Below are 21,056 nucleotides of genomic sequence, written 5' to 3' on the forward strand. Positions count from 1 at the left end.
TTAAAATCTCTGACTGAATTCTCATGTCAGCAAGGTTCGGAATAACTAAACTGTGAAGCATTTCATTTGGAAATGAAGCTCCACAAATGCAGTTAAATGTACAATTCCTAGTCAGGCCTCTAAGTTCAGGTATCCTTCCCTTATAAGACAGGTTACTGTAACAATGCATAAAAAAGAATTTGGAATCAGCAATGGTTATATGGATTTAAAATTCAAAAATTTCATAAGGTTTCATAATAACTTCTTCATAGGGTAGGATTTGGAGTCCTACTTCCAGGAACAATTTCTGACACAGTCTAAAACTTTCAATAACCACCCAAGAAACAGAAGAAAGAACATCACGGGTCACCTTAATTTGGTACAATGGGAAGTGCTGCTCAAGTTGAAGCTTTTCTTCTGTCCAGATCTCCTATCTCGCATCAAAGGTATGAAAAACAGGAGGCAGCACTTGGCCTCAGAATTCTGTGTGTCATTCATAGTTGGCTGCTTGGGTTGTTGTGAATCCAGCAGTTAGATAATGTGTGGCACTAACTCAAGAAGCTGTTGGCTCTGATGCTCTTCAGTGGTTGCCATTTAGTTCAAAGATTAAGAACACTCCAAGGCAGTGAAAATAAATGCAAGGAAAAATATTTATACTTCTTACTCATGCCTCTAACAAAACAACGAATTTCAATTGTTATTTTTGTTTTTCTGCTAATGAGTGCCTGTTCTGGTTAATTTTAAAACTGATGAATCCAGTTCAAGTCAAGTCACTTCCTTGTAGCCAGAGTGTCTGATCATATCCCACAGATCCAATCAATCACAACAAACCTGTCCTCATCCTCGGAAATGTCTGTTGTGTCCAAAGTTAGTATAGGGTACACTATCTATGAACACATCAGAAATTTATGGAAATGCTGTGAGTGGATCCAAAGGCATCATCCTCTGCTGGCACCTGTAGTGCCACTCATATGAATACGGTGAGCCCTTTATCCAGCATGACTTGCAGTTGCACAAGCTGGTAGGCCATCTATGAGTTGTGTCTTCTGCTGAGATGTGGGTGGTGCACTGTGAGCAGTTGACATAGGCACTGTTGATTACCGTACCCAGAACTATATAAGAGCCAGCATGCTGCTTTTCAACCCTGGAAAGAATAAAACATGTTTCTAAGAAGTACTATGAATTTAGAAAGACTAAATGCCCCTGCAGTGTTTTTTGTGGAGAAACGTTTTATTAGTTGTCATCCAGGCATAAAATTCCAGGCAAATTAAAACAAGAATAATTTATTTCATTTTTAAATAAATAGATTGAGCTCTAATTGTGGCAATATAGGTTAAAGTAAGTAAAAAAGAGTTTGATTTTGTTTTTATATGATTTTATTCAGCTTAAGAATAAATTTTCTTTTTTTGCACTTTTGTTTGGTTTTACACAGTTTTAAAACAAAGACTAAAAGTTTTCTAGTTGGTAGTTAATCCATGTTCTAAGGAAAATTGTCTTTTGATATCAGTAGTGTCTCATAACTAAAATGTTAGGAAAGGAAAATTGTATTTCAATATCATTGGTGGCTCATAGCTAAAATGTTAGGACATGAAAATTGTCTTTCAATATCAGTGGCAGCTCATAGCTAAAATGTTAGGAAAAGGAAACTGTCTTTCAATATCAGTGGTGGCACTTAGCTAAAATGTTCAGACAGGAAAACTGTCTCTCAATGTCAGTGGCAGCTCACAGCTAAAATGTTAGGAAAGGAAAATTGTCTTTCGATATCAATGGTGACTCATAGATAAAAATGTTAGCTATGAACTGCCACTGATGTAGAAAGACAATTTTCCTTACAACATGGGTTAACCAGTGGCCAGCTGACCAAGACCAAAACCTTCTGGAAATAGTCATTTTTACTGTTGAAAACTCCTGAAGCCAATAGTAGGTGTATCAGAAAATCTATGACATATAATTACAGTTACAAATACAGACAATCATCAGCTGTATAAGAGATTGACAACAATGAAAGTTTGTGCCTGACCAGGATTGGAACCTGTACTTCCTGCTTTATGCAAGTGATTGTCTTAACTGATTTGGTTGTCTGTGCACAATGCATGGCCAGACCCAAAGTTTCATATCTTGTCATTTCTGTGACACAACCTTTACTGTGACACTCATTTTGAAATTCCCATACAAGGCAGGACATTTTAACTAAACGTTGCTGCTTAGTATCAGTGGATAAATATGGTACTGCAGTGCTTGTATTGTTAAGAAGAATGATGCAATGTTCCTTTGGATATGCCTGTATGGATTGAGAATGGCCACAGAACCAGTGTGACAGGCATTGTTGGTGCTGATGTGAGCCACAGCTTGCAGAAGACTGCACTCTGCATAATCTATAGCCACAGTAAGGCTGCCTATACATCTCATGTGAGGCCCCCCAGCACACATACCAAGTGCGCATTGGCTTTTTTTCCAGCCCTCAATGCTTTCTTCCTAAGGGGCTCTGTAATGCACCTACATTGGAGCTCATGATAATTAGCAAAGCCCTGCTCACATGTGCCTTTTCAGTCCTGGCTGAAGGGATGGCAACCCTGAAGAGGTGAGGCCAGATGGTCAGCCTCTATACTAGGATATAGCAGCTCCAGTGTTGTCAGGTTAAGGAAGCATGTGTGTCTGCTCATGTAAAGAGAGAAATCCAGTTTCGAGTCCCAGTCTGGAAAAAAAGTTTTATTGTAACCATTTCCTTATCTAGATCATGTTTATTTGTATTCATAACTGTGAATATATTTCTTGTATTTCATAATGGCTATATTTGCCACAGTGTCTGTTCCTTTAGACATGCATGTATGTCTGAAGGAACAATTCTTCATTCCTGTTAACAACATAGGCACTGTAACATCGCACTGTATTATAAAAGTCGACATTCATCAACTAAGGGCTCCAGGCTGATGGAAATTTCCATTGAAGAAGTGCCATGACAAATCTTGCAAGGCCTGAACAAAGTGGACAGATGGATTGAAAACCGTTGGGCACTAAACAACAGTCATCAGTACATTTTCAAGATTGGAGTGCTGATGTATGAGTAGTTACTCTTATTAAAATGAACGGCAAAGGTAATAGAAGTACAGCTGCAGTAACAAAAATTTCAAATACCATCTCTAGTATGTATCTGTTCATACTTTCATTAATAGTATTAATAAAACAGAGAATGACATTCAAATGGCTGGTTGAACATGGAAGTAGTAGGATAAGCCAGCCACCCAAAAAAAGAACATTAAAACCTTAATGCAATTAAATTGGGAAGAAGTCCCGATGCATCACAAAAGTCAACAATTTTCTTGCTATTGTTTCATCATCACCAAAAATTGAGGGTAAGTCACTCTGTAGACCAAAGGCCTCCGTCCTATCAAAATACATAACACATGATGATAAAACGTGGTGCACTGTGAGGGGGACACTGCAAACACCATATTCCAATGGATCCTCATGCTGCAAGAGATAAGCATGCATCATTGGGCAGTGTCTGACATGAAGGCAGTTGAGAACCACTTCATCCCTTTCTGGAGTTCAAAAGAAAGTGTGTCATGGCTGAGTATTTGGTTTGACCATTTGACCAGCTGCAGCTTGTTGTTGGCCAATTACAGTTAGTCTTTCCTACCCAGCCAACACAATCTGTCACCCACAACATGATAGTCTGTGGGGGTGTTAAGGTGAACTGTGGTATTTCCTGGCAGACTGCTTTTCCTGATCTGTCAACTTTCTCATTTTCCTCAGTTCCCATGTGTCCAGGGACCCAGCAACAGATCACCCCTTTCTCTTGCTTTTGCTGGAGGTGGACAGTGTCCCAAACTATCTGAACTATCCTACCTGCTGGAAACATTTGCTGAATAGCCTGAAAAGCACTAAGAATCTGTGCAGAGGAGAAATTTCCCTCTACCAAGAATTGAGCCTTCTTGGCTACTCACAACTCTGCAGAGTACACCAAGAAGTGGCCTGACAGATTTTAATGATAAAATGTGGGAAGATAAAAGAACACCTGTCATTGCCCACTAGCTTTGATCCATTGGTAAAAACTATCAAGTGCTCTACGAAACACCAATAAACTGCTGTTAAAAATTCTTTTTAAAGGTATAAGTGGAGTGGTGGCCTAGTTGTACTCCATCATGTCCAAGTTCAGAATGGGTTTGCCAATCATCCAGGGATCATATTTTCTCTTCCCCTCTCCAAGAACTGATACGTCTGCTACCCCAATTTGCTCAAGATACTCCTTCACATGGAGAGAAAAAGGCTAAGTTGCTTGGTGATGTAAACCTATGTTGTATGAAATGTTCAATCCCAGTACTAATAACAGGGTGTTCAGAGATGAACCTCAGTTTGAATACATTTCACACCATGAGGAGTTCTTGCCAGATCGTAAGAGGTAGCTCACCAGCCTCTGTGCAGAAGCTAGGAATGGGACTGGTTTTGTAGGGTCCTGTGGCCAGTCTAACGACTGAAACATTGACAGCATCCAATATCTCTAAATAGGAAGGTCTAGCTGAGACATAAGCTATGCTGCCACAGCGTGGTCAAAGATTCCATAGACTGTGGGCTAACTGGACTGAACCACTCCCAATTTCTTATAACCAATACATTTTTAGCTGTTTAGTGCTTTCAGATATCTACATCTCAGATCATGGAGGTGTGGCAGCCATGACAACCTCTGATTAGGGATGAGCCCCAGGACCCGCACTGAGGTCAAAATATGATGTAGTCAGCTGGAGTTCTGGGTAAGCAAAGGATTGACGTGAATGATAAAAGTACACACAAACAGTTGTTTCTGTAGAGTATTTAAAACCAGTTGGATCAGCCCAATCCTCCATGTTAAGGGTCAATTACATATGAGGTGTGTTATTTGTGAGATTGGAGAGGAGCAGAAACCTGCAAAGGTGTCCAAAAATAATCCTTACTTGCCTGGGCTCCTTGATGTGGAGGAGGTAATATTGATTATTATTAATATTGTTGTTAATAATAATAATAATAATAATTCATTTAACTCTTTATGTGGAGCATAGGGCTGCAACAAAGGATCAGTGTCTTGTTCTGTCTTCTGCTGGTATACTCATTTCTTCCCATCCTATTCCTTGCTGTTAACTTTCTGCTTCAACTGATCGTCTCCACATCATTTTGGGCCTGCCTCGTCTTCGTCGTTCCTGCAGGATCCAATTAAGTGCTTCCTTTGCTATGTGTTCATTTGGTCTCCTATATCTTCATCTACATCTACATATGTATTCCACTAGCCATCAAGTGGTGTGTGGCGGAGGGCACTAATCATGCCAAAGTCATATTTCCCGCATGAGGGAAAAACAACTGTGAAAGCCTTAGTACAAGCTCTAATTTACCTTATCTTTGAATGATGATCATTGCGCTGTATGAAAGTTGGTGGTAATGATATATGCTTTACATCCTCGGCGAAGATCGGATTTTGGAATTTAGTGAGCAGCCCCTTCCATTTAGCTTGTTGTCTATCTGCAAGTGTGTCCCACTTCAAACTTTCTATGAGATTTGTAACACTCTTGCAATGGCTAAATGTACGAATCATGAACCTTGTCACTCTTCTTTGGACCTTCTCAATCTCTTGAATCAGACCCAACTGGTTTGGATCCCATACGGATGAACAATACTCTAACACTGGACGAACTAAAGTATTGTAAGCAATTTCCTTTGTTGAAGGACTGCATCACTTCAGCATTCTACCAATAAACCACAATCTAGAGTTTGCCTGACCCATTACTTGTGTAATCTGATTTTTCCATTTGAGATCATTTCAAATAGTTACACCCAGATACTTGACAGATGTTACCGCTTCCAAAGACTGGGCATTTATTTTGTACTCGTACATTAACAGGGATTTTTTCTTTGTTAAATGCAGTAGGTCACACTTACTAATATTGAGAGATAACTGCCAGTCATTACACCATGCATTTATTTTCTGCAAATCCTCATTGATTTGTTCACAACTTTCATGTGATACTACTTTCCTGTATATGACAGCATCATCGACAAACAGTCTAACACCACTGTCAGCACCATCAGCAAGATTGTTTATGTAAATCATAAAAAGTAGCAGACCAATTACACTGCCCCAGGGGCACACCTGAAGTTACGTTTGTTTCTGTTGAAGTCTCCCCATTCAGGATGACATACTGCTCCCTATCTGTTAGAAAACTTTCTATCCAACCACATATGTCATCAGATAGACTGTAAGTGTGCACTTTTTGGAGCAAGCGACAGTGTGGAACTGAGTTGAATGCCTTTTGGAAGTCAAGGAATTTGGAATCAGCCTGGGAGCCAGTATCTAGAGCCTGTTGTATGAGGGGGGACCCAAAAGTAACCAGAATCATAATGCTGCACATCGTGTACTTGTAGTAGCAGGGTGCACCACCAGAGCATTGTAGTAGAAGCTCTGCTGAGTCATTCTGCCATGAGGCATCACCCAACAGTGAGAAGTGTGGTTTCTTTGGCAGTTCTTTGAGTGTGCGTACAGTGCAGACATGACACGAGGAAATGGCTAGTTCTTACGAACAATGTGCGGCAGTGAAGTTTTGTTTCTTGCTCGGCAAGAACACAGCAGAAACTGTTGCGATGATTCAGACAGCCTACAAAGACCATGCTCTTAGTAAAACACAAGTGTATGAATGGTTTTCTTGGTTTAAGAAGGGAGAAATGGTGGTTGAAGATCAGCCCCATACCGGTCGACCTTCAACAATCGACAAAATCCATGATCTCATCAGTGAAGATTAACGCAGGACAATTGACCAACTCGAGAACTTGTTTGGGTTGTCCTGGAGCTCAATTCAGCACATCTTGACCATCGATTTGGGGATGCGAAGAGTGGCTGCAAAATTCGTGCTGAAGCTTCTTACCGGAGATCAAAGGGATCATTGCATTCAAGCCTGTCTCGAAATGAAGGATGCGTTCAAAGATGATCCACATTTTTTCATCAAAATCATTACAGGTGATGAGTCATGGTGCTATGGGTATGATCCAGAAAGTAAACAACAGTCATCACAATGGAAGTCACCTGGCTCACCTCGACCAGTAAAAGCTCGACAAGTGAAATTGAATGTGAAAACGATGTTGATCTGTATTTTTTGCCAACAATTCTATTTGGAGGTTATGAAATGGCTTCATAGAAGTTTGTTGCGAAAACGTCCGGCTTTGTGGGATTCTGGCATGTGGTTCCTGCATCACGACAATGCTCCCACGCACACAGCTCTCAGTGTGCGCCAGTTTTTGGCCTCAAGAAAGATGACTACCTTGAACCACACACCCTATTCACCAGATTTAGCACCCTTGGACTTCTTCCTATTCCCGAGGATGAACAGAGACTTGAGAGGGAAGCGTTTTGCGGATGTGGAAGACATAAAATGCAATGTCATGAAAGTGCTAGCAGGTATCAAAGAGGATGAATTTAAAAGGTGCTTCGAACACTGGAATGAATGTTTGGACAAGTTTAATGCTAATGGAGAGTAAGGTTGTATTTGAAAACAATAAAGTAAATGCTTTCTAGAAAGAAATTCCGGCTATTTTTGGGTCCACCCTCGTATATCATGCACAAAGAGGGCCAACTGTGTCTCACATGACCGCTGTTACCTAAAACTGTGCTGGTTTCTGCAGATGAGCTTCTCAGAGTCTAGGAAGGTCATGATTTCTGAACACAAAATATGTTACGTGATTCTACAACAATTTGATGTCAGTGAAATTGGGCAGTAATTATGTGCATCTGATTTTCATCCCTTTTTATAGATTGTTGTGACCTGGGCCTTCTTCCAGTCCTGAGAAACTTTCTGCTGTTCCAATGATCTCTGATGGATGATGGATAAGAATGGTGCTATATTTGTAGCATAGTCAGCATAAAATCTTACGGAGGTACTGTCTGGTGTCTAAGGATCTTAACTGTTTTACAATCCCAGATACACTAAACACTATGTCAGCCATCCTTACATTTGTTTGGTAATTGAAAGGGGGAATGGTGCTGCAGTCCTCTACCATAAACAAGTTTTTGAAAGCTAGGTTTAGAATTCCAGCCTTATGTTTATCATCATCTGTTACATTACCCATACTGTCAGCAAGAGAAGGTATTGAATTATTTGCAGCATTTATAGATTTTATGTACAACCAAAATTTTTTGGGGTTATTTTTAGAATATGCATATAGAATATTGCATTCAAATTCATTAAAAGAATCTCTCATTGACCTTTTGACGGCTGCTTTCATTTTGCAAAATTTCTCTTTGTCAGCGGAGTACTGACTATGTTTAAAATGACTGTGCAAAATTCTCTGCTTTATCAGCAACTTCCTAATATGCTTGTTGAACCAAGGTGGATCCTTTCCCTCCCCACTATTTTTGCTAGGCACATGTTTCTCTAGCACGTGGTGGACAATACCTTTAAAGTCTGACCAAAGATGCTCAATATCTTTGTGTCCCACACTGAATGCTTGGAGCTGACTATGAAGATATTCATTAATGACACTTATATTTGCTTCCCAAACAAGAAAACTCTACACTGTTTCTTTGGTTTCTAAACATATGTCCTAAACATGACCACATCCTGCTTCTTATTTGCAGCTTACTTGGCTTTTGACTGGCTCTTTCCCAGAGTGTTTTGTTAGAGATGACATTTGGCCACCATATCCCCAGGATGTTCCTCAGACATCTGTTGTTGAATGTATACAGCTTATGGATTAGCTGTTTCATCACTCTTCATATTTCACATCCATCTACAAACACAGATTTTACATTAATTTCAAATATCCACAATTTGGTCCTCAATGTTATTTCCTTTGATCTCCAGATAGAGCGAAGAGTTGTAAAAGTGCCCTCGGCTTCGTTGATATGGCTATTAATGTCCTCTGTTGCACCACCATAAGGTCTAGTCATGCTTCCAAGATAGCAAAAATTAACTACCCTTTTGATTACCTGGCTCACAGGCTTAAGATCAGTGGTGTTATCATTTCCCCATATGTCTTTTGTTTTTTGGCCAATAATTATCAATCCAACTTTCTTCACTGCAGATTTCAGATCTTCTAGTATCTCTTTCATGTCGTTGAGGCTGTGGGGTAGAAGGCAAAAGTCACCTGCAAAATCTAGGTCTTCTAGATGTGTTCCATTGGTCCATTTTATTCCTATCACTTTATCCATTGCTTGCACCATTACAAGATTCAGTACTGTGTTAAATAGCATCGGAGAGAACATGTAGCCTTGCTTAGCTCCCATTTTCATTGTTATTGGATTTGAAAGCTGACCTTGATGTTGAACCTGGCACATGTAGTTTTCATACATGCACTTCACAAAATCAATCATTGTCTTGGGAATTCCAAAAGTTTGCAGTGAGCTCCATATTTTTATTCTAATTATACTGTCAAAGGGCTTTCCAAAGTCTACAAACAGCAGGTAATGCGGTGATTGGTATTCATATGAATATTCAGGCATTATTCTCAAGGTGTTTATCTGGTCAATGCAAGAGTGACTTTCCCTGAATCCTGCTTGTTCTCTTCTTAATTTCTTGTCTACATATGCTTTTATCCTATTTAGGTTTATTCATGAGAGAATTTTGCATGGGGTTGACAGCAGGGTGATGCTTCTCCAACTATCACAAACCAATAGGTCTCCGTTCTTGAGGAGCTTGATGAGCAGGCCTCTATTCCAGTTGTTCAGTACTTTTTCATTCATCCATTAGGCTGTCAGGAGTGGATGTAAAATTTCTGCTGTTATGGAGGGGTCTACTTTAAGTAACTCTGGACTGGTGTTATCCAGGCCTGAAGCTTTTCCAGTTTTTATGTGTTTGACTGCTTTAGTGATTTCTTCTTTGAGTGGCAGTTCTATGTTGATTGACATATCTTGTGGGAGTTCTTCCCCATCCACATTCAGTTGAGTTACATTGTCATCTGTGGTTTCATTGTACAGAACGTTCTCAAAATGTTGTTTCCACCTTCTGCACTTGGTCTTCTCGATTTGTGAGTAGTTTTCCTTGCTTGTCCTTGATTGGCATATCAATCCCAAATTTCTTATTTGACACTTTCCTTATGATGTTATATAGTGTCCTGTTATTGCCTTTGTTAGCTGTCACCTCCACCTTAGCTGCGAGATTGTTGATGAAGCTTCTCTTATCTTTTCTGAAACTCCTCTTCACCATCCTATTTAATAAGTAGTGCTTCTGTTGGATTTCTTCTTTTATTTCCCTTGTCTGTGCACAATTTAGCTATAGTTCTGCCTTCTCCTCTGCTGTATTGCATCCCAAGTATGGTCAGAGATCCAGTCTTGTCTGCCATGGTCCTTTGTTCCAAGAATTTCTTAATCAGTCTGTGCATAGGTTGTTTCCACTGCATACCACTGACCCATAATGTTATTCCTTTCACTTCCTCTGCTAAGCACTTTGAATGATTTCTCAGTTGGATCGAGAACACCTCTCAGACTTTTCAAAATTAAACTTAAGCCTCTTCTGCCTGCAGTGTCTCATGTGTGCAACTATTTTTAGACAGACTGTTGCTGCATAAGTTGGTGGTCAAAACCAACATCTGCTCCCCTTTTATTCCTCACATTTAGTAGTGATCTTTGCCGTGTCCTGCTGATTGCAAATTGGTCTATCTGGTTCTCTTTTCTGCCATTTGGTGAAAACCATGACACCTCCAATGATAATGTTAAACATGCCACACCAGTCTATGAGACATTCTCCATTGTCATTCCAGGTACCAAACCCATGTTACCCAATAATCTGATCCATCCCATGGTTGTCATTCCCAATTTTTGCATTAAAGCCACCCATCAGCAGGAGGATATCTCTTTTTTGACACTTTTGCAGTGCTTCTTCAAGTTTGCTATAAAACTTGTCTTTCTCTTCATCCTCAGACACTTCTGTTGGTGCATAACATTGTGCAGTGGTCACTGGTCTTACCGTGATTGCAAAGCAAGCAACCATGATTCTCTCTGTAATTGAGTGCCACTTTATCAAAGACTGCTTTTCTCTGTGGTCTAGAATTAATGCCACACCTTCAATATGTGTTTCATCCCTTCTTCCAGAATAGAGGAGGATATGCCCTCCTTTTATCCTTCTTTGTCCAGATCCAGTTATTCTTGTTTCACTTAATCCTAAAATTTCTAATATCTATTGTTCAAACAATGGAAAATCCAGGATGGAATGTAACAATATTATGAGAAGGAAAGTTACTACTCACCATATAGCAGAGATGCTGATAGGCACAACAAAAGACTTTCACAATTAAAGCCTTTCAACCATTGCCCTTCATCAACAATGGACACACACACACACACACACACACACACACACACACACACACACACTCATGCAAATGCAAATCACACACATGACTGCAGTCTCAAGCAACTGAAACAACACCCGTAAACTTATGCTTATCTGCGACTCAGTATCACCGCCTCCACTATATGGTGAGTAGTAACTTTCCTTCTCATGATATTGTTAATATATATCATTCCATTTCTTGTACCATTTACATTTCTTTACCTGTTTGCCACACTTTTCTCACATTCCAGAAGCCTATTCTTCTCACCTTTTTCATTGCCAAGGTTGTCATCCTTAAATCCATCCGATTGTTGGTATACTCTGTTGCACTTTCTGTGATATGCCTGTTTCAGGTTCATGGGTTATCTGCCCATATCCCCTAGCTTAATGGGAGGGTTGCTCCCTTGACTACAATCAGGCCTGCAATCACATGCAAGCTCACAGGTGTTTTCTGTCAGGGTTCTCTCTCTTAGCCTTTGACAGTTCTCTCTCTCTGCATGGCAGCAGCTACTAGTTTTGGTCTACCCCAAGTATTTTATTTCCTCAGTACCCACCATATCTGGTTAGCATTCCCCTATCTGTCTGCTGGGAAGGAGCACAATTGTGTGAGGGAACTGATAAGTGTTTGTACAGCCAATTTGAAACCAGAAATATTTTTCGTTGAGGAAGGACTGCAGCAAGATGGGGGGGATGCCCACGAAAACCTCATAAATGTAGTTGATGGGTGATATTGTCTCCCCAGCTGGTATCATATGCTTTCTCCAGATTGAAGGAGACACCAATAAACTGCTATTACATAAGTATTGCACCCTTTAATTGGAGGAGATTGTCAAGCATGGACTGCTATTTCTGAAACCCAGACTGGAAGTGACTGAACAATCTCTTGGTCTCAAGTGCCCACACTTGGTGTCAGTTTATCATCTAGTCAAGCATCTTTTCTGCACAGCTGGTAGTGTAACACACATGTAGCTAACCTGTCCTTCCTTGGATTCAGAAGTGTTATCAGGATTGCCCCAGACCATAGATCTGACCTTCAGACTATATTTGGTTGAAGAGGCATAGGAAGATGCCTTTTGCCTCCATGCTTAGAAAGTCGTAGCATAATGTAAGGAATCCTGTCAGGTCATGGAACAGTGACACATGCAAACTGCTGTTCCCACATGGAGAAAGGGCCATTGAATGTATCCAAGTTGTTAGACAAAAAGTCTAGTCTGTATTTCTCCATGTGTTCCCTATGTAGGCAGAATGTGTGATTGATGTAATAGTTGGAGGTCAAATCACTGAAGTTTTTCATGCTCATCTGCACTATTTTCCTAGGTGCTACTTGGTGGACACCACTATTCAATATGGCAGACATTGAAGCAAGGTGGCACACTGGTAAGCCAGTGGACTAATTTGGAAGAAAGGTGGTTTAAATACCCAGCCAATCATTCAGATTTGAAGTTTTCCATTGTTTCCTTAAATTGCTTAAGACAAATGTTGGAATGTCTCCTTTGAAAAGATCACAGTTCATTTCCTTCTGCATTCTTCCCCAATTCAAACTACTTATCCATTTGTAATGATGTCATACTTTATCCTTCTGCAAGCAGACAGGAATCCACTGAAGGTCAGTTGTGGTCCAGAGGTTGAGCTGCAGCCACATATGTCTCTCTCTCTCTCTCTCTCTCTCCGAATCATCAATCTGCTGACTAGTTTGATGTAATATAGTTTCTCCCCTGTGCAAACCTCTTCATGCCAGAGTAGCACTTGCTACCTACATCCTCAGTTATTTGCTGTGTGTATTCCCATCCCTGTATTTCCCTACAGTTTTTACCTTCTGACTACCTCTAGTTCCATGGAAGTGATTCCCTGGTGTGTTAATGGATGTCCTGTCAATCCTGTCCATTCTCCTTGTCAGTGATTTCCATATATTCTTCCAGCACTGATTCTGCAGAGAACCTCCTCATTCCTTACCTTCTCATTCCAGCTAATTTTCAACATTCTTCTGTTGTACCACATTTCAGATATTTTTATTCTCTTCTATTCCAGTTTTCCCACAGTCACATTTCACTGCTTTTTCTGAGCTGCAAACATACATTCTCAAAAATGCCTTCCTCAAATAAATGCCTCTGATTGATACTAATAGACTTCTCTTGGCCAGGAATGCCCTTTTTACTAATGTTACTCTGCTTTTTATGTTCTCCTTGCTCTGTTAATCATGTGTTACTTTGCTGCATAGGTAGCAGAATTCCTTAACTTCATCTACCTTGTGATCACCAATTCTGGTTTTAAGTTTCCCTCTGTTCTCATTTCTGTTACTTCTCATTACTTCCAACTTTCTTTGATTTACTCTCAGTTCATATTCTGTACTCATTTGATTGTTCCTTCAGTTCAACAGATCTTGTAATTCTCCTTCACTTGCACTGTGGATAGCAATGTCACCAGTGAAACGTATTGTTGATATCATTTCACCTAGGATTTTAATCTTACCCTTGAACCATTCTTTTATTCCCAAAATTGCTTCTTTGATGTATAGATGGAACAGTGAGGGCAAAAGACAACACTTACAAATTATATCCTTTTTAATTCAAGCACTCCTTTCTTGGTCTTCCAATCTCATTGTTCTTTCTTGGTTCTTGCACATGTTGTATATTACCCATCTTTCCCTATAGTTTATCCCTATTTTCCCCAAAATTTTGAAGATCTGCTCTATGGTTAATCCTTTACCATCAGTTTCAGAAAGATGTTTGACTTTTTTATATGTTGAGTTTCTCCTTCCAACAGTAACTTCTGTTTTGATTTGTTCAGTTTTTCAAGCAGCCATTTCACCTTAGCTTTCCTGCACTTCCTATTTATTTCATTCCTGAGCAACTTGTATTTCTGAATCCTGAACATATCTGTTCTTCCTTCTTTTGTTTATCAACTGAAGCACTTTTTCTGCTACCCATGGTTTCCTCCCAGTTGCCTTCCTTGTACCCAAATTTTTATTTTCAATATCAGTGATTGTCTTTTTTAGAGATGCCCATTCCTCTGCAACTGAACTGCCTGATGAATTATTCATTATCACAGTATGTATACCCTCAAAGAACTTCAAGCTAATCTCTTCATTCCTTGGTATTTCCATATCCAATTTTTTTGTGCATTGATTCTTCTTGACTGGTCTCTTAAATTTCAGCCTGCTTGACATTATTACGAAATTGTAATTGAAGTCTATATCTGCTCCCAGGTATGTCTTGCAATCCAAAATCTGATTTCAGGATTTCTACCAGTCCAGGATGTAATCTAACTGAAATATTCCCATATCTTCTGGCATTTGCCAGGTGTACCTACTCCTCTTGTGATTCTTGAATAGGACATTCACTATTACTAGCTGAAATTTATTGCAGCACTCAATTAATCTCTCTCCTATCTCATTCCTATTACCAATTCCCTTTTCTGTGCTAACACTTTCTTCTGCTCCTTCCCATATAACCACATTCCAATCTTCCGTGACTAATGGATCTTTATCTCTCTTTACATACTGAATTACCTGTTAATATTACCTTCTCTATATCCTCATCTTCTGCTTGCAATGTCGCCATGTATACCTAAACTACTGTTGTCAGTGTTGATTTGCTGCCTATCACTGAACTGTTCTTAGTATTTCATTCTCTGCTGTACCTACCTATTCATTATGAATCTTACTCCTGTTATAGCATTTTTGTTCCTTTTGTTATTACCCTATCTTATCCTATCTTGTCTTCTTTCCATTTTACTTCACTGATCCCCACTATATTTAAATTGAGCCTTAGAATTTCTCTTTCCTGATTTTCTAGCTTCACTACAATGTTCAAACTTCTGACATTCCATGCCCCAACTTGTAGAACATTATCTTTTCTTTGATTATTCAGTCTTTTTCTCATGGTCACCTCCCCTTTGGCGGTACCCTTCCAGAGATCAGATTGGGTGACTATTCCAGAATCTTTTGCCAATGGAAAGATCATCATGACACTTATTTTAATGATAGGCCATATTATGTGTTTTTGATGCAGTGGTTTCCATTATCTTCTGCATCATTGCTGATTCTTCCAACTTTTATGAACAGTTTTTCACCCCAAGAGCAACAGTGTGCGCCGAACCTCTATTCATTCCTCCACCTTCTTTGACAGTGGTGTTGGCAGTATGGAGGTGACATCTTACACCAAAATTCTTCAGTCTCCATTGTGGATAATTTAATGTATGAAGTAAAACTCTTCAAACTAAAATCTGAATTGAATAATTGTTATTATGATAGCCCACTCCTGCAGACTCAAAAATGGTACAGGGGCAGGTAAGGGCAAGCAGCCTCTTCCTAACCCTCCAAAAAAAATTATGTTTGTAAACTGAACTTGTGTCCCACTTTGCCACACCAATATATGTATCAATTAATTTTTGAAAAAGAACATACAATGAATATTGACTAGTGGCACATATATCCAAAACCATTTGTTGTGAAACCTGAAAACTGTAATATACTTAGATCACAATAAGAAATTGATTGATATGCAGTTGTTTACTGCACTTCCATCATAACAACAAAGCAAAATATGAGCTTTGTTGTGGCCTCAGGTGCCAGCTGCCACAATCAATTGCAGACAATATGTGCAGCTGCTGACTTACTGTTCTGCCCACTTTCATTGTTTCTATGAATATCATGTTTAAATTACAATAAGCCTATGCAATAGAATATCCTAAGCCAGTGAAAGTTTTCAGAAAACTGATAAGCATATTACAATCATGGAAACTGAACTCAGTATCACATGTTAAAAGATGAAAGTGAGAATGTGTCCTGTAAGGAACCAAACCGCTGCAGTGATATCGTACGCTTAACATTGGTCCAACAATGTTGCCCGCTTCCACACTCCACTGTCTAACAAACTGACATAAAAGTTTTCTGAGTATAGTGCCACACCAGGATGGCAAAAAGAAAATATTTCAGCCACGTTTACTGTGGCCTTCTTCTTGAACTGCTGGTGTGTTTTAGCTGTGCCATCACTTACATTTTGTCATTACTGCTCACTGAGCATAACATTACATCACAATATTAAAAAGATAACTGTTGTAATTGGTCTCTTAAGATGGAAGGAGTGAGGACTTTATTCCAACTGGATATGATGTTGGAGGGTGGGGATCTGCTGTTACCTATTGCTTCTTGCATTGTGTGCCATGATTGGTGGTCATCAGGAAATGAGATGTGGGCTCACTTTTTCTTCTTACTGGATGCAGGTTGTGTGGTGACAATTACTCAGTGGTAGTTCTCATGTCCCTTATTGTTGGTGTGGCCTATTGGACCCTGAGGACTGGCACCTAAGATGGGAAAGACTGAGTCCATCCTCTCTACTCATGTTTTTATGGGGTTTTAGTATTTCGATGGCTCCTCACATTTTGCACATTACCAAAGCTGGCTGCTTGCCAAGAACACAAGCTTCATTAAATTTTGTTTCCTTGCTGCAGTCTGGCAACTAACTTCAGCTAACTGAAAAAATCTAAGTGATATTTTAAATACCAAATAGGGGTATACTTGAGGATATAGAAAATGGTGTCACATTTTATTATTAAATGTCTTGACAATATTCACTGACATTAAAAATTAAACTAAATAAGTTATGGAAGATTGCAGATTGTGACAAAATATGCATATGACAGCTCTTTTGGACTTACATATTGAGCACTTAATTAATGTTTGTCTACATTAAAATATATGTATTCATAAATGCCAGAGCAGTAAATCAATTTTCCTCTGTTTTAATTCTTTAAATATGTCTAAGAGTCTTCTAAGTGTACTGCAGCTCAACCTAGTGTTGCTTTTGTTACACGGATGACTGCACTATTCTAAGAAGATTATGTATTTTGAGAAACATCTCTTTCTCACATCTGTTTAACTTTTCAGTAACTGATTATTCAGTGCCTGAAAATCCCATAATAAACATTGACCATGTGCTTTTTTAGTGATGATGAAAGCACCATTTTTCAACATCATCTTCATAAAATTTGATCAATGTCCTGAGACAGACATCAAACAGGAAAAGGAATATAGAATATTTTTGTGACCTAAGTACTTACTCCTATTGGTAAAATCATGGCATCCAAAAATGAAATTTGATTTGGGATCAGCAATATTTATGTTGGATTGATAGACTTACCATTTATTTGTCCTTGGAATTATGATGGATGCCTCACATTTCTCAGACATTGCTCTTGTATAAGTAAAAAGTTTCTCAAAATGATCATTTGCATACTTTCTGCATTGTGCAGCAACAGATCTTTAAACACTTGAGAATGTTTGACTGTGGCAGTAAAATGAAAATCTTCTTTTTGAAGGTATATGGTCAACAAAAATGCTTTGCTGAAAATGAATTCACTTACAAAAAGGGAAACCATAAGTTTCATCATGCAGATGGAGTTAACTAATACCTTGGCACCAGTTAATGCATCACCATCAGTCCAATGACTATCATCCAAACTTTCTCATACGGCATTCAGAAGCTTGATGAAAGTAATGTCATGACTCTCCAGCCATTTTGTTATGCATCATTCCCTTAAATGGAAATATTTAATTCATTGCAAAATTCTTCAATCTTCTTTGGTAAAATGTCTTGCGTCTTTGCAGTGTGATGACTTTTAATGATACTGAAACAAATTCTTGATGTCTTGGATTTGACGAAATTCTGCAAGATTTAAACAGTGTGACATACGCAGTTTATAAATAGTTTTATGTTGTAATTGAGTGTCCTTGTATCCCTTTAAACTCTCCACTCCTAACATGAGTGCCATTGTAACCTTTTCCTCTAGAGTATTTGACATCCAGACCCAGATCTTTTGAAGTTTTCAAAATTATGTGCTAAGTGCAGTTGTGGAAGTAAGAAAAATGAAAGACAAGAAATGTTCATATTTTGTCATCTGAAATTTCCTTCATTTTTAGAAGGCAAGTTATTCAAAGCAATTGGTCCATGATATGGCTATGTATAGCCAATACTTGTTTTCCACACAATATTATTATTGTTATTGTGAGCTTCAGTTGCTCTGTTCTCTTTTTGACTTTATTTTGTTCTAGTGAAGTGTCCATAGATTTTTGTTTGTTGTTGTGTATTTGCCTTAAGTTTATGTAACATAAAAATGAATCTTTATGATACTCCAGCATTTCAGAGTTACAGATATAGTGTAAGGTACCTTTCCATTTCTTAAATCCCTTGCATCAAAAAACTAGCAGACTGTGAAGATATATGACCAGCAAAATGCATAACAAAAAATATACAAAAGTTGCAGTACACTATGCCTTCTACTTTAGGTAAGCCAGAAAACCAATAACACACACTAACCGATTCAGCCTGCCCACAGTAATTTCAACTCAGAATCAGGGCGCGAGAGCACACCGGGTCCATGCAAAACACGCATTGCTAAATAATTCCCACCAACAGATACGCCTGCCCCCCGGACGGGACAACAGGGGTGACGACCGGGTACACACCAGCAGAAAACTCAACACCCAGACTCTGGCCAAAACGGAATCACACAGATAATATAAACAACAGCTGAAGTAAGGTGAAACGACACCTCCACGCAGACCGGACAGAGCAAACACACAGAAAGCCTGCCCTGCAGTCCTTACAGCACCTGGATGTGGAAACCCAAGCGATATCGTGGCACCCTTTTCAGAGGTGGAGAACCTCAAGCGATCTCATGCGGGGATCCATCAGTTGTCCACTACAGCACATCACCAACATGCCACACCACCCAGTGACCAAATCAACAAGGCCCGCCAACAACGAGACCACATCTCCATGCCAGTGCGGAAGGCAAAATACCACCAGCTCAGTGCGAATCCAACTGCCGAGCAGAGCGGGCGTGGCCCCCGAAAAAAACGCTCCAGAGGGAAGCAGCCGCCTCAGCGCCTGTGCAGGCTGAATCAGATGGAAACAGAAATACAAGTCGCTATTGATAGTGCTGGATACGCAACGTGCCAGAGAAATGGCACACGTGGTGTTATGCTAAATATTGTAAGACACCATAACCATGAAAAATTATGGAGAAGACAATGAACACCCCCAGGTGGCAGTGTTGCTGCCACCAACTGTGATTGCAGACAAACTGTTTACAACACATACTAAAGAAAACACTGAATTTGAATATTTATTGTGTACACAAATTTTATACTCTGATAGTACTGTAAACAAAAAGAAAATACATCTGATCCCAATCCGTTTAAGCTTCATTTGCAGTTTTCATTAAAGACAGAAATTTATAAATACAGAATGAAACATTTAAGCAGCAACTGCGGAAGAATCAATGGCCAAATAACTAAACATATCAAGCAGTAACTTCTCTGACTTTGCTCAACTCCCAGTAATAATTACCAAGGACACAATACATCCAGTACTTTAATAACAATATAATGAAATAAGTTGCCACGGGAAGAGACTGTGGTCACGTGTTTGTGCATTGTGTTTGCATCTGTGGGTTTGTGATGTTGTCTGTTTGGCTGAGAGCTTTGTTTGACAGTTTTTTTGTTGGAATTACCTGCAACTCAGCATCTCCACTGTATGCTGAGTAGCAACTATCATTTCATAATATTGTCTCTAATGAAATAAGTCTGTCACTGCCAAGCTGTTACATGAGGCTGATAGCACTTCACTCTTATGACTGCCAAGAAAATGAATCTGTTTCTGGAGTCTCAGCCACCATTAAATAAATGAAATCATCATGTAGTATGAAATTCAACAATGCAATTTGTCAGCATGAAATTTTGTAAGGAAGTTTACATGATGCATGCACCAACTATCAATTTATGTAACTTACCACGTCCAGCATGCAGTTGCTGAGGATTAATATTTGTTTTCCCCCCATGTTTTGTCCATTTCTTTTTGAAATTCATGAATTCTTGTTTTTTCCTCCCTTTATCTGATACTCTATTGTTACTGATCGCTATCTCGTTGTTATATTCTAACGTCTTCCAACTGTTTCCACACTGAGCAGTGGGAAAACAGATGCCAGCCACTCTGGTTAAAGTTCTTACAACAGTCTCCCATAAATTGTGCATATGTTTTAACACAAAGGTAATTACTTGGGGTGTATTTGCTTAGTAGTTCTCAATGAACTGCAGAGTTGCTTCTGTTGACCAGGGTACTTCAGAGGGAGTGTAAAAGAACAGATAATTCGATGTGTTGATATCTGAAAATATGTGATACAGTACAGTAGAGTTTCCATATTTGCTACAAAAAATAACTGATAGACATCACTTTGATACTTGTTATATTGATAGTATAAGACAAGAGTTATTACCTCCCACCCCAGTGACACAAGTGGCATTATTGCCATTGCTGTTCATGGTGTTGGAAGTATCACTTCAAGAAGTTCTAGACACTAATCAGAAGTAGAAATATTTCAGCAACATAATGAGAGCAAAAGCTTCTATTAACACCATGGGTCCCAAAACAATGAATATTGGTGCCAACAGTGTTTGTCCAATGTGTGGACTGATGGTTCAAATGGCTCTGAGCACTATGGGACTCAACTGCTGAGGTCATTAGTCCCCTAGAACTTAGAACTAGTTAAACCTAACTAACCTAAGGACATCACAAACATCCATGCCCGAGGCAGGATTCGAACCTGCGACCGTAGCGGTCTTGCGGTTCCAGACTGCAGCGCCTTTAACCGCACGGCCACTTCGGCCGGCCGTGGACTGATGAAATAGCATTAGTACCTATGTTGGTTCCATTGTTGGTACCATACCATTGCTTCTCAGTATTTTTCTACCAAACATTTATTTTGGGCCAATATTAGTGTGCTGACAACACA

Source organism: Schistocerca nitens, chromosome 7, assembly GCF_023898315.1.
Source record: "Schistocerca nitens isolate TAMUIC-IGC-003100 chromosome 7, iqSchNite1.1, whole genome shotgun sequence".
Lineage (NCBI taxonomy): Eukaryota > Metazoa > Arthropoda > Insecta > Orthoptera > Acrididae > Schistocerca > Schistocerca nitens.